Here is an 11,812-nt window from a genome sequence, read left to right on the forward strand (position 1 = left end):
CTCTAATGTGTCCTTATACATCCTCTTATATCATATATATCATCCCCTCACCTCTAATATGTCCTTATATATCCCCTTATATCATATATATCATCCCCTTATATCATATATATCATCCCCTTATATCATATATATCATCCCCTCACCTCTAATGTGTCCTTATACATCCCCTTATATCATATATATCATCCCCTTATATCATATATATCATCCCCTTATATCATATATATCATCCCCTTATATCATATATATCATCCCTCACCTCTAATATGTCCTTATATATCCCCTTATATCATACATATCATCCCTCACCTCTAATATGTCCTTATACATCCCCTTATATCATATATATCATCCCCTTATATTATATATATCATCCCCTTACCTCTAATGTTTTCTTATACATCCCCTTATATCATATATATCCTCCCCTCACCTAATGTATCCAAAATATCTCTTTATATCATATATATCACACCTCTAATATATCCAATATATCTCCTTACATATCATATATATTGTGGCTGGATCACTTATAAATAACTTATTGTATATATTTCAATTATTAGCGCAGTGCGATAATTTATGACATTGCAAATGTACTGATTTGGTACTGAATTCTGATGCAATAGGGATTTGTTTGAGAAAATCTGTGTGTAGATTCGAGAGGTAATCCTCATTAAGGCTAATTAAACCTTTTTTATGAGAAGTGACAAAAACCTGTTTTTTCCTGAAGGCCCAGCAGGAGATCGTTACCTGTTGTCACATCTTGTTAGAAAGACAGGAACCTGTCTGAATAATGTAGACTCAGGATACAAGTATTAGTATATCACAGATTAATGTAAATTTTGTTAAAGCTATAATTTCGGTTAAAGGATATATTACATCCTAATGGTAATTATTGAATGTGATTTATTAGTCTTTGCAGGGCAATCTAGGATCTGGGGGCAGTGTTATCCCCTGCTAACAGTTGAATCAGAATCTGTATAAAAAGGAGCTCTGTTTGATCATTAGGACACTTGAGCTAATAAAACATCACTGCTTCAAGAGCCCGCTTTGACGACTACTTACCTGTGCTATAATTCCTGTGACCTCTAGATTAGACCCAATATAATCCGTTATCCGGCTGTTCTGAGGTTGGGATCCAACATTCCAGTGCCACCACTCTATCAGCTACCTGCTGCTCTGGCCAGTGTGATAGGCCAGGGAGAACCATCCACAACAACCCTGATAAAAAGGAAGAGGTCAGGAATACCAGTCCAGGTAGTGGCGCAACTGGGATAAAGAAAAGGGGACAGTGGCAAATCAAGCCCAGCCATTCCCCAGCAACACAACAGACAGGGTGTTGTAGGTGGTCCAACCTGTCACATATTTCTGGTGGCAGCAGTGGGATAACCCCAGGCGGCTTTTCGTACACCAGTCAGGAGAGCTGAGTTATTCAGGAGAGGAATAACTGCAGCCAAGGAAACGCATAGGATGTCTGATTACACCAATGTGTCCAGGGTGGACCTTGAGAGTCTGTGCAGTGCCAAGGACATTGATATCCGGCATTCACCAAAAATGGCGGAGATGAGAGAAGCACTGAGAGAATGGCACCTACTGCATGGTAACCCGGAGGAGGAAACAGATAGCGGCAGTGGCCATGGCTGCGGCCCAGATGAAAATCGGGAACAAGTTGGACCAGACCTCCAGGCAGCAGCAACCTCTTCTCAACAGACTGTACCCACAGAACCAGTTCCTATGATGATCGCAGGGCCACATGGCTAAAGATCCAGCTGGCCGCCGTGGGGGATAAGGCAGCGGAAGCTGAGCTGGCACAGGTCATCAAGGCATGGCACCAAGTGGGAAGGGAGCCAGCCATGTAGCCGAGGGGGGAAGTGTCTCCTAGGGGATCAGAACTGTCATTTTTACCTTGCCATAAATTTGAGGACACTTTAGGAAATGTTGATGAGCACCTGCAGGTATTTGAAAGGACTTGAAGTCTGCACACTGTACCCAGAGTAGAATAGGTTAAGTATTTGGTGCCCACACTCCAAGGACGTGATATAGTAAAAAGGGCATTCCTTGAGCGGTACACTATTACCCCAGAGAACTATTGTCTGAAGTTCCGGGACCTTGTCAAGAACCTCCATGCCACCCATGAGGAATTTGCCAGCCTGCTGCGAAAGTCGGCCAGAAATTGGGTGCACGGAGCAGGTGCCCACACTGTGGAGGATGTAATAAACTTAATGTGCCAAAAGCAGTTTCACCTCCGATGCGCACCAGAGGTGAAAGTATGGGTGCTGGACAGGAAGCCAGCCACCTTGGACGCAGCCACTCAGTTGGCGACTCAGTATGTGACTTTTAGATCACACTGGCAGAAGTGCCAGGATAACAGTCAACCCCAAAGCACTGTACAATCAGGGGAACACCCCTCTTCTACTCACCCATAAGAGCAAGTATCCAACCTTTCGGGTACCTTTTGCCAGTCAACGCCCAGCCCTGTCCATCGGAGCCCAGGCTGAAGAAAAAGTGCTACAACTGCGGGAAAACCGGTGACTTAAGGATGAACTGTTCCACAGCCCCAGCACCCCAGACACGTGCCCCTAGTCCGATTCCTGGGGCCCAGCTGACTTGCTTCACTGATGAAGGTAAGCCAGTAGAGACTGTTTCCTCCCCTGCCAGCCCAACAGATTGTGGCGTGTATGAAGATGACTTATCGGAGAGCGTCACTTGTTTGTCCAAAAGACCCCCCAAAAACATCCAGAACCGAGTTCCTTCTGGGTAACTGTCGCTGCTAGTGTACCCCGTTGCTGGTGCACCTGGGCTGATACTCCTGACCTCTTACTATGGATCAGGGTTGCTGTGGATGGATCCCCTCTGGCCTATCACACTGGCAAGAGCTGCTGGGTAGCAGGCAGAGTGGTGGTACCGGAAAGCTGGGTCCGAAGCTAAGTACAGCCGGAATCAGATTAGAGTTGGGTCTAATCTGTAGGTCAAAGGAATTTCAGCATTGAAGAAGTTGTCAAGCAGGTCTTTGAAGCAAGTGATGTTTATTTGCTTTCACGCTGGTTGAAGGTACCACTTTTCAAGAAGTCAGAAGAAACAAGAATGATACATTCAGTACAAACCAGTGGTGTTTTATACAGTTTTGGACACAGCCTCGCAGGGGGTCGACAGCCCCCTGAAGTCTGAGTTATTTTTAGTATCAGGATGCACTATGTTTCCCCATGTAGTTAAATGCAATTTATACTTAACAAAATTTACACTTATCTGGAATTTCCTGCATCCTGTTTAGAGACAGAGGAAATCTAACAGCAATTCTAATTAAACCTTCCTGTGCCTTCAGGTGTGTTGGACACTCACACATCAAAAGGTCTAATTAACATGAGATTAACATGGGGTCCTTTCTTCAGACAGTTCCAGAATACACATTTCATCCCCTGAGATATGCCTCAGAAATAAATACATTTCCTCCACTCTATTGCTAACTTGGGCATTCCCAAAGAAAAGTTACAATCCCAAACAAGACATTTCCATGCAAAACACGTCCCAATGTAACACAATAAGTGCATTTATATACATTAGTGCGTGCACCGCTAATTGAAATACATTTCTACAATAAATTATTTCTACATGATTCAGCCACAAATAATTATTTATAAGTGATCCAGCCACAGCAGAGGATGTTGTTTCTGATCTTGTGGGGGTGTCCGGTTATGCTGCTGTCACTAACAATATGCCAGCTTCAGTGGTGAGTATAACTGACCACAGTGACCTCCCTTTGACTGACCCCACTTTGAGTGACCCTAGTAACTCCAACATGGACCCCCCCTGCACAGTGTCCTGACTTAGACGATAGTGAGGGCCACAGGAAAGAGTAAAGGGCAGCTCAGCTCTGATCCCTCCCTGGAAGGCAAGAGGAGTCAAGCTGGCAGCAGCCTTCCAGTGGTGGAGGTGCGTGTGACCTGGCGTAAAGGGTTGTTGTACCGTGTAGCTAGGAAAGTACATGGGGATAGACCAGTCCGGGAACAAGTTTAACTGGTGGTACCATGGAGCTTTCACTCACAACTGATGTCAGTTACTCGTGAAATCCCTATGGCTGGACACCAGGAAAGAGACCGAACACTGAAGCACCTGACACAGAACTTTTTTTTGGCTGGGAATGTTGGATGACATCCAGGCATACTGTAAGTCCTGTGATGTGTGTAAGCGTCTCGGGCGCCCCAGTGCTCGTGAACTGGTCCAGTATCTCTGGGCAAAATGCAGAGTGCGGAAACTCCGTACTGCCCCTACCATCCCCAGACTAACAGACTGTGCGAGCGGTTCAATGGCACTCTGAAGTTACAAATGCCCATAGTATGTGCTTTAGAGGGGGTGGGGGAATGGGAACGCTACCTTCCGCACCTCCTCTTTGCTTATTGGGAAGTGCTGCAGGAGTCTACCGGTTTCTCCTCCTTTGAACTACTGTATGGCCGCAGTGCCAGTGGACGTCTTGACCTGTTCTGGGAGTCATGGGTAGGGAAGCTACCCACCCAGGATGTCTCTGTGGTGGAGGTTAACCTAGCGGAAGCACACGCGAAACTGAAGACTCGGTATGATCAGGGCGCGCGTGCCAGAGTATTTGAGGAAGGGCAGAAGGTCCTTGTACTGATGCCCACACGCCATAACAAGGACCAGGTTGCCTGGGTTGGACCATACATGCTCCAAAAATGCCTCAGTGACATCACCTGCGTGATGTCATTTGATAGCAATGGTAGGCGGCATTGGACCGACCACGTGAATATGTTGAAGGCATACCACGAGCGTGTGGAGTCGGTAGCAGCGGTTTGCCGCTTACCAACTGAGGAACCAGGAAGTGATCCACTACCTGACCTCCACGCGGATGCCAGAAGTGAAGGTGGTGTAGAGGAAGTGGGCTGGGATGAATAGTTGAGTGCCTGCAAGAGGGAGCAGCTTGAGTCAGTGTGGTTCTTTGCGACTCAATGCAGTGGGAAGCCCAGTCAGACTTCCTTGGTGATGCACCATGTGGTCACTGGTGAGCATAAGCCAGTTAGGCAACCCGCTTATCGGTCGGCATTCATCACCCCATTTGACCTGTTCGAGTTTAAGTCCATGCCATTTGGGATGAAGAAAGCGCCAGCCACCTTCCAGCATGTGGTTGATTACCTGCTGGAAGGGTGTGAAGGCTTTTATCAGGTTTACTTGGATAACATATTAGGGTTAGGTTCAGTGGGCAGGTCTGACCATTAGAGCAGACAAGTGTCAAATGGGGATGCCAGAGGTGTAGTACCTGGGGGGAGGTAGGGCTAAGCCAGAACCAGTTAAGGTAGAGCCAATCCGGCCCACGACCCATAGACAAGTATTGACCTTCTTAGGGACCGCAGGGTACTATAGACGTTTTGTTCCAGGCTTTAGTACTGTAAAGGAGCCCCTGACCAATCTCACTAAGATAAAACTCCCCAAGATTCTGTTGGACCAGGAGCCAAATGGTAGGGATATGGCCCACTGGTGGCCCGCACGAACAAGGAGAAGAGTGGCTGGTTCATGTAGAAATAGCTTATTGTACCATTTATTTCAATTAGTTGTGCAGGTGCCTCTGTATATCATTGCAAATGTACTGATTTTTGGTATTAGAAATGTACTGATATCTGATGTAATAGGCATATGCTGGAGGAAATGTGTTTCTGCAACTGTCTGAAGAAAGGATCTCATTCTAATTATGTTTTTTGATGTGTGAGTGTCCAACACATCCTTTAGCCTGAACGCACAGGATTGAGTTCCTATCTTTCCAAGACAGGATGCAGGTAATTTACGAAATTACAGATTGGTGTAAATTTTGGTAAGTATAAATAGCATTTAAAATCCAAGTTAAAAGAACATATTACATCCTGATGCTAATCTTTGAATGTAATATCACAGACTTTTTGGTGCTGGTCAGAAAAGTGGCTGGCTTACCCCCGCCAACATTTGAGTCAGAAACTGTATTAAAAGAGCACTGTTTGACCATGTGTTGTGTGATTCCATCTGTAACATCTGGGACTACTTGAGCTAATAAACATCACTGCTTCAAGATCCTGCTTTGACGCCTACTTACCTGCTGTAATTCCTGTGACCTACTGTGACATTATGGACCGCCTATGCCACCCTGTCCACCCCTGGTTGCTGGGAAACGGCTGGGCTTACTTTGCCACTGTTCCCTTTCGGTATCCCAAATGCGCCCTCTAACCACAGTAGGAGGGGCTTACAAATGCTGCCAACACTGGACTCCTTACCGGCATCCAGCACCTGGTTTCTTCTGGGTAACTGACACTGTGAGTGTACCCCGTTACTTGTGCCCCTGGGCTGGTACTCCTGACCTCTTACAATGGATCAGGGTTACTGTGGATGGATCCCCCCTGGCCTATCACGCTGGCCAGAGCTGCTGGGTAGCGGGCAGAGCGGTGGTACCGGAAAGCTGGGTCCAAATCTCAGAACAGCCGGGAACAGATTACAGTTGGGTCTAATCTGTAGGTCACAGGAATCAGCATAGAGAAGTTTCAAAGCAGGTCTTTGAAGCAAGTGATGTTTATTTGCTCTTACACTGGTTGAAGGTACCAGTGAAACAAGAAGAACAACTTTTAATACACATTTGGAGACTAGTCTTAGCAGGAGGTAAACCGTCCTCCTGTCCCTTTAACCAATCTGGGTTGATTCATGCAGCCTGCACGTGAATCAACTCAGAGAGTTTAACACCTTTTAACATTGCTGCTAATGACAGGGGGGATTATACTTTCCCCCGTCCACGAGCTGCCAGGGAGAGGGCGGCGCTTCCTGACACATATAGAGTAGACCAATGTAATCTGATATCCGGCTCTTCTGAGGTTGGGACCCAGCATCCAGTACCAACGCTCTGCCCACTACCCTGCAGGTCTGGCCAGTGTGATAGGCCAGGGGGAATCATCTACAGCAACCCTGATCTAAATAAATAAATATATATATATATATACACACACATACATACATACATACATACACACATATATACATATATATATATATATATATATATATATATATATATATATATATATATGTCCTTATACCCTATACATCTCCTCATGTATCATATACACGTCCCTGTCTTTCACATACATGTCCTTATATCATATACACTGTGAAGATACTGGGTTTATCTCACCCAATTATACCCACTTCATGATGACTGGTGACCCAGTGGTGCCTTACTGTACCAGGGAAGCCTACCCAGTACCTTCTAGGGATCCTATAGTCACTCAGGCAAATGCAGTTAGAAAGGTACACAGTACATTTATTGTAATAAGAACAATCACTAGAATTCTATATACAAACAGTAAATAAATACCAGGCAGGTTTACCACATTATCATCATCATCATCATCATCATCATTTATTTATATAGCGCCAACAAATTCCATAGCGCTTTACAATTGTGGACAAACATAGTAAACTAATAAACAAACTGGGTAAAACAGACAAAGAGGTGAGAGGACCCTGCTCGCAGGCTTACAATCTATGGGATCTGCCTCTTATCCCACTAGTTTAAGGAGCTTCAGTCACCTGGATGTACTGACTTGCTGAACCCCGGCCTCTCGGCCTTACAATCTCTCTTCTACCTGCGTGGTAGGAGACAAGCTCCTGGTGTCCCTGTTAGATCAGAACCACTAAGTAACAAGACCTCCGGAGATCTTAGATGCAGATGTCCCAGCAGGATGCTCAGTCCAGGGGAGCCCAGACTTCAGCACTAGAGATCTTACCAGACTCAAAGCAAAAAGACCAACAGCCTCCCCTGGCTCACACTCTGTCCTCTATACCCTGTAGATTTCCCAGGCTCCAGGGGCTGGGTCAGGCCATAGATAGTGGGATCCTCTGAGAGTGGCTGTCTGTTAATAAGGGCTGTCCTTTCTCACCCTAATACATCCCTTGGTCCCCTGCTGGGCTGACACCAAGGTGTCTGGCTGAGTGCAACCTGAGACAATGGGGACATACTCAGGTTAATGAAGGCAAAGATGATTAAGTGACACTCCCAGTATTAACCCCTTACAACCTTTTTCAGACAGAACTAGCTTTCAGCTGATCACGACTTTCTATAGAGAAGGGAGCAGGAAATTAATGAAGCTACAGCCACAGCCTTGAGTTCATGCCGTAGGAAATCCCCATGTAATAAATATGAGTAGTGCCGTAATAGCTCATTTTGCGCCAGGAACATTTAGGAGCTAGTTTTCCGCTGTCTAGCAGGTTTTTTATTCTGCCAAGGATCCATGGATTTATTACAGATGAAGACCCTGGGTGTAGGTGAAAAATTAAGACGGTGAATGAGGGTTGTGTATGGGGTGTTTTTATTTTAATTAAAATAATAAGTTTTATGTACATTTTTCCTTGGTGCACCACAGGTCCCAGTGGTACCCACTAGGGGGAGCCCTACTGCTATCAGCATGACACTGGGTACACCTGGGGAGGGGGGTCTGATCTCACTAGGGAATCCAGCCCTGTGCTGACCGGTCCTTTCTCTGCTTATTTACATGTATTGCCGTTTTACGTCTAGTGAGTTAGGGGTCTGTGTATAGCGCATACTTGCCAACTCTCCCGCAATGTCTGGGAGTCTCCCAAATTCTGGGTAGGTCTCCCGAAAGAACAGGCAAGTCTCCCGCATCCTGCCCATTGGGAGACAAAATTACGTGATTCGCTGTGAATTGCGTCATTGTAGCCCTACCCCCAGCAAAAAAAATTATAATTTTTTTTTCAGAGGGGCGGGGCCAAAATGGCGCAATTCTGCCCCATCCTGCCCCCTTCCTCTCTCCCACCACACCCCCTCTCTGGGATCTCCCTGATGCCAACAACACAAAGTTGGCTAGTATGGTATAGGGCTGTGTGCGGTGTCGCTGTGTGCGGTGTCGTTGTCTGCGGTGTCGCTGTGTGCAGTGTTGTTGTGTAGTGTCTCTGTGCAGTGTGGCTGTGTGCAGTGTCTCTGTGTGTAGTGTCACTGTGTGCGGTGTCGCTGTGTGCGGTGTTGCTGTGTGCAGTGTCGTTGTGTAGTGTCTCTGTGTGTAGTGTCACTGTGTGTGGTGTCACTGTGTGTATAGGGCTGTGTGTGTTGTCATTGTGTGCAGTGTGGCTGTGTGCAGTGTGGCTGTGTGTGTGTTGTCACTGTGTGCAGTGTGGCTGTGTGTGTTGTCACTGTGTGCAGTGTGGCTGTGTGTAGTGTCGCTGTGTGTGTTGTCACTGTGTGCAGTGTGGCTGTGTGTAGTGTCACTGTGTGCGGTGTTGCTGTGTGTAGTGTCACTGTGTGCAGTGTTGCTGTGTGTAGTGTTGCTGTGTGCAGTGTGGCTGTGTGTAGTGTCGCTGTGTGTAGTGTGGCTGTATGTGTTGTCACTGTGTGCAGTGTCGCTGTGTGTAGTGTCACTGTGTGCGGTGTTGCTGTGTGTAGTGTGGCTGTGTGTAGTGTATCTGTGTGCAGTGTGGCTGTGTGTGTTGTCACTGTGTGCGGTGTTGCTGTGTGTAGTGTCACTGTGTGCGGTGTTGCTGTGTGCAGTGTGGCTGTGTGTGTTGTCACTGTGTGCGGTGTTGCTGTGTGCAGTGTGGCTGTGTGTAGTGTGGCTGTGTGTAGTGTATCTGTGTGCAGTGTGGCTGTGTGTGTTGTCACTGTGTGCGGTGTAGCTGTGTGTAGTGTCACTGTGTGCGGTGTTGCTGTGTGTAGTGTGGCTGTGTGTAGTGTATCTGTGTGCAGTGTGGCTGTGTGTGTTGTCACTGTGTGCGGTGTAGCTGTGTGTAGTGTCACTGTGTGCGGTGTTGCTGTGTGTAGTGTGGCTGTGTGTAGTGTATCTGTGTGCAGTGTAGCTGTGTGTGTTGTCACTGTGTGCGGTGTTGCTGTGTGCAGTGTGGCTGTGTGTAGTGTGGCTGTGTGCAGTGTTGCAGTGTGGCTGTGTGTAGTGTGGGTGTGTGTAGTGTATCTGTGTGCAGTGTGGCTGTGTGTGTTGTCACTGTGTGCAGTGTTGCTGTGTGCAGTGTGGCTGTGTGTAGTGTGGCTGTGTGCAGTGTGGCTGTGTGTAGTGTGGGTGTGTGTAGTGTATCTGTGTGCAGTGTGGCTGTGTGTAGTGTGGCTGTGTGCAGTGTGGCTGTGTGTAGTGTGGGTGTGTGTAGTGTATCTGTGTGCAGTGTGGCTGTGTGTGTTGTTCCTGTGTGTAGTGTCACTGTGTGCGGTGTTGCTGTGTGCGGTGTTGCTGTGTGCAGTGTGGCTGTGTGTAGTGTGGGTGTGTGTAGTGTATCTGTGTGCAGTGTGTAGTGTCACTGTGTGCAGTGTTGCTGTGTGCAGTGTGGCTGTGTGTAGTGTGGCTGTGTGCAGTGTGGCTGTGTGTAGTGTGGGTGTGTGTAGTGTATCTGTGTGCAGTGTGGCTGTGTGTAGTGTGGCTGTGTGCAGTGTGGCTGTGTGTAGTGTGGGTGTGTGTAGTGTATCTGTGTGCAGTGTGGCTGTGTGTGTTGTTCCTGTGTGTAGTGTCACTGTGTGCGGTGTTGCTGTGTGCGGTGTTGCTGTGTGCAGTGTGGCTGTGTGTAGTGTGGGTGTGTGTAGTGTATCTGTGTGCAGTGTGTAGTGTCACTGTGTGCAGTGTTGCTGTGTGCAGTGTGGCTGTGTGTAGTGTGGCTGTGTGCAGTGTGGCTGTGTGTAGTGTGGGTGTGTGTAGTGTATCTGTGTGCAGTGTGGCTGTGTGTGTTGTTCCTGTGTGTAGTGTATCTGTGTGCAGTGTGGCTGTGTGTGTTGTCACTGTGTGCGGTGTTGCTGTGTGTGTTGTCACTGTGTGCGGTGTTGCTGTGTGCAGTGTGGCTGTGTGTAGTGTGGGTGTGTGTAGTGTATCTGTGTGCAGTGTGTAGTGTCACTGTGTGCAGTGTTGCTGTGTGCAGTGTGGCTGTGTGTAGTGTGGCTGTGTGCAGTGTGGCTGTGTGTAGTGTGGGTGTGTGTAGTGTATCTGTGTGCAGTGTGGCTGTGTGTGTTGTTCCTGTGTGTAGTGTATCTGTGTGCAGTGTGGCTGTGTGTGTTGTCACTGTGTGCGGTGTTGCTGTGTGTGTTGTCACTGTGTGCAGTGTGGCTGTGTGTGTTGTCACTGTGTGCGGTGTTGCTGTGTGTGTTGTCACTGTGTGCGGTGTTGCTGTGTGTGTTGTTCCTGTGTGTTGTCACTGTGTGCGGTGTTGCTGTGTGCGGTGTTGCTGTGTGCAGTGTGGCTGTGTGTAGTGTGGCTGTGTGTAGTGTATCTGTGTGCAGTGTGTGTTGTCACTGTGTGCGGTGTTGCTGTGTGTAGTGTCACTGTGTGCAGTGTTGCTGTGTGCAGTGTGGCTGTGTGTAGTGTGGCTGTGTGCAGTGTGGCTGTGTGCAGTGTTGCTGTGTGTAGTGTCACTGTGTGCGGTGTTGCTGTGTGTGTTGTCACTGTGTGTAGTGTATCTGTGTGCAGTGTGGCTGTGTGTGTTGTCACTGTGTGCGGTGTTGCTGTGTGTGTTGTCACTGTGTGCGGTGTTGCTGTGTGTAGTGTCACTGTGTGCGGTGTTGCTGTGTGTAGTGTCACTGTGTGCGGTGTTGCTGTGTGCAGTGTGGCTGTGTGTAGTGTGGCTGTGTGCAGTGTGGCTGTGTGTGTTGTTCCTGTGTGTAGTGTCGCTGTGTGTAGTGTCGCTGTGTGCAGTGTGGCTGTGTGTGTTGTCACAGTGTGTAGTGTGGCTGTGTGCAGTGTGGCTGTGTGTAGTGTCACTGTGTGCGGTGTTGCTGTGTGTAGTGTCACTGTGTGCGGTGTTGCTGTGTGTAGTGTCACTGTGTGCGGTGTTGCTGTGTGCA

This window comes from Mixophyes fleayi, chromosome 2 (assembly GCF_038048845.1).
Source record: "Mixophyes fleayi isolate aMixFle1 chromosome 2, aMixFle1.hap1, whole genome shotgun sequence".
Lineage (NCBI taxonomy): Eukaryota > Metazoa > Chordata > Amphibia > Anura > Limnodynastidae > Mixophyes > Mixophyes fleayi.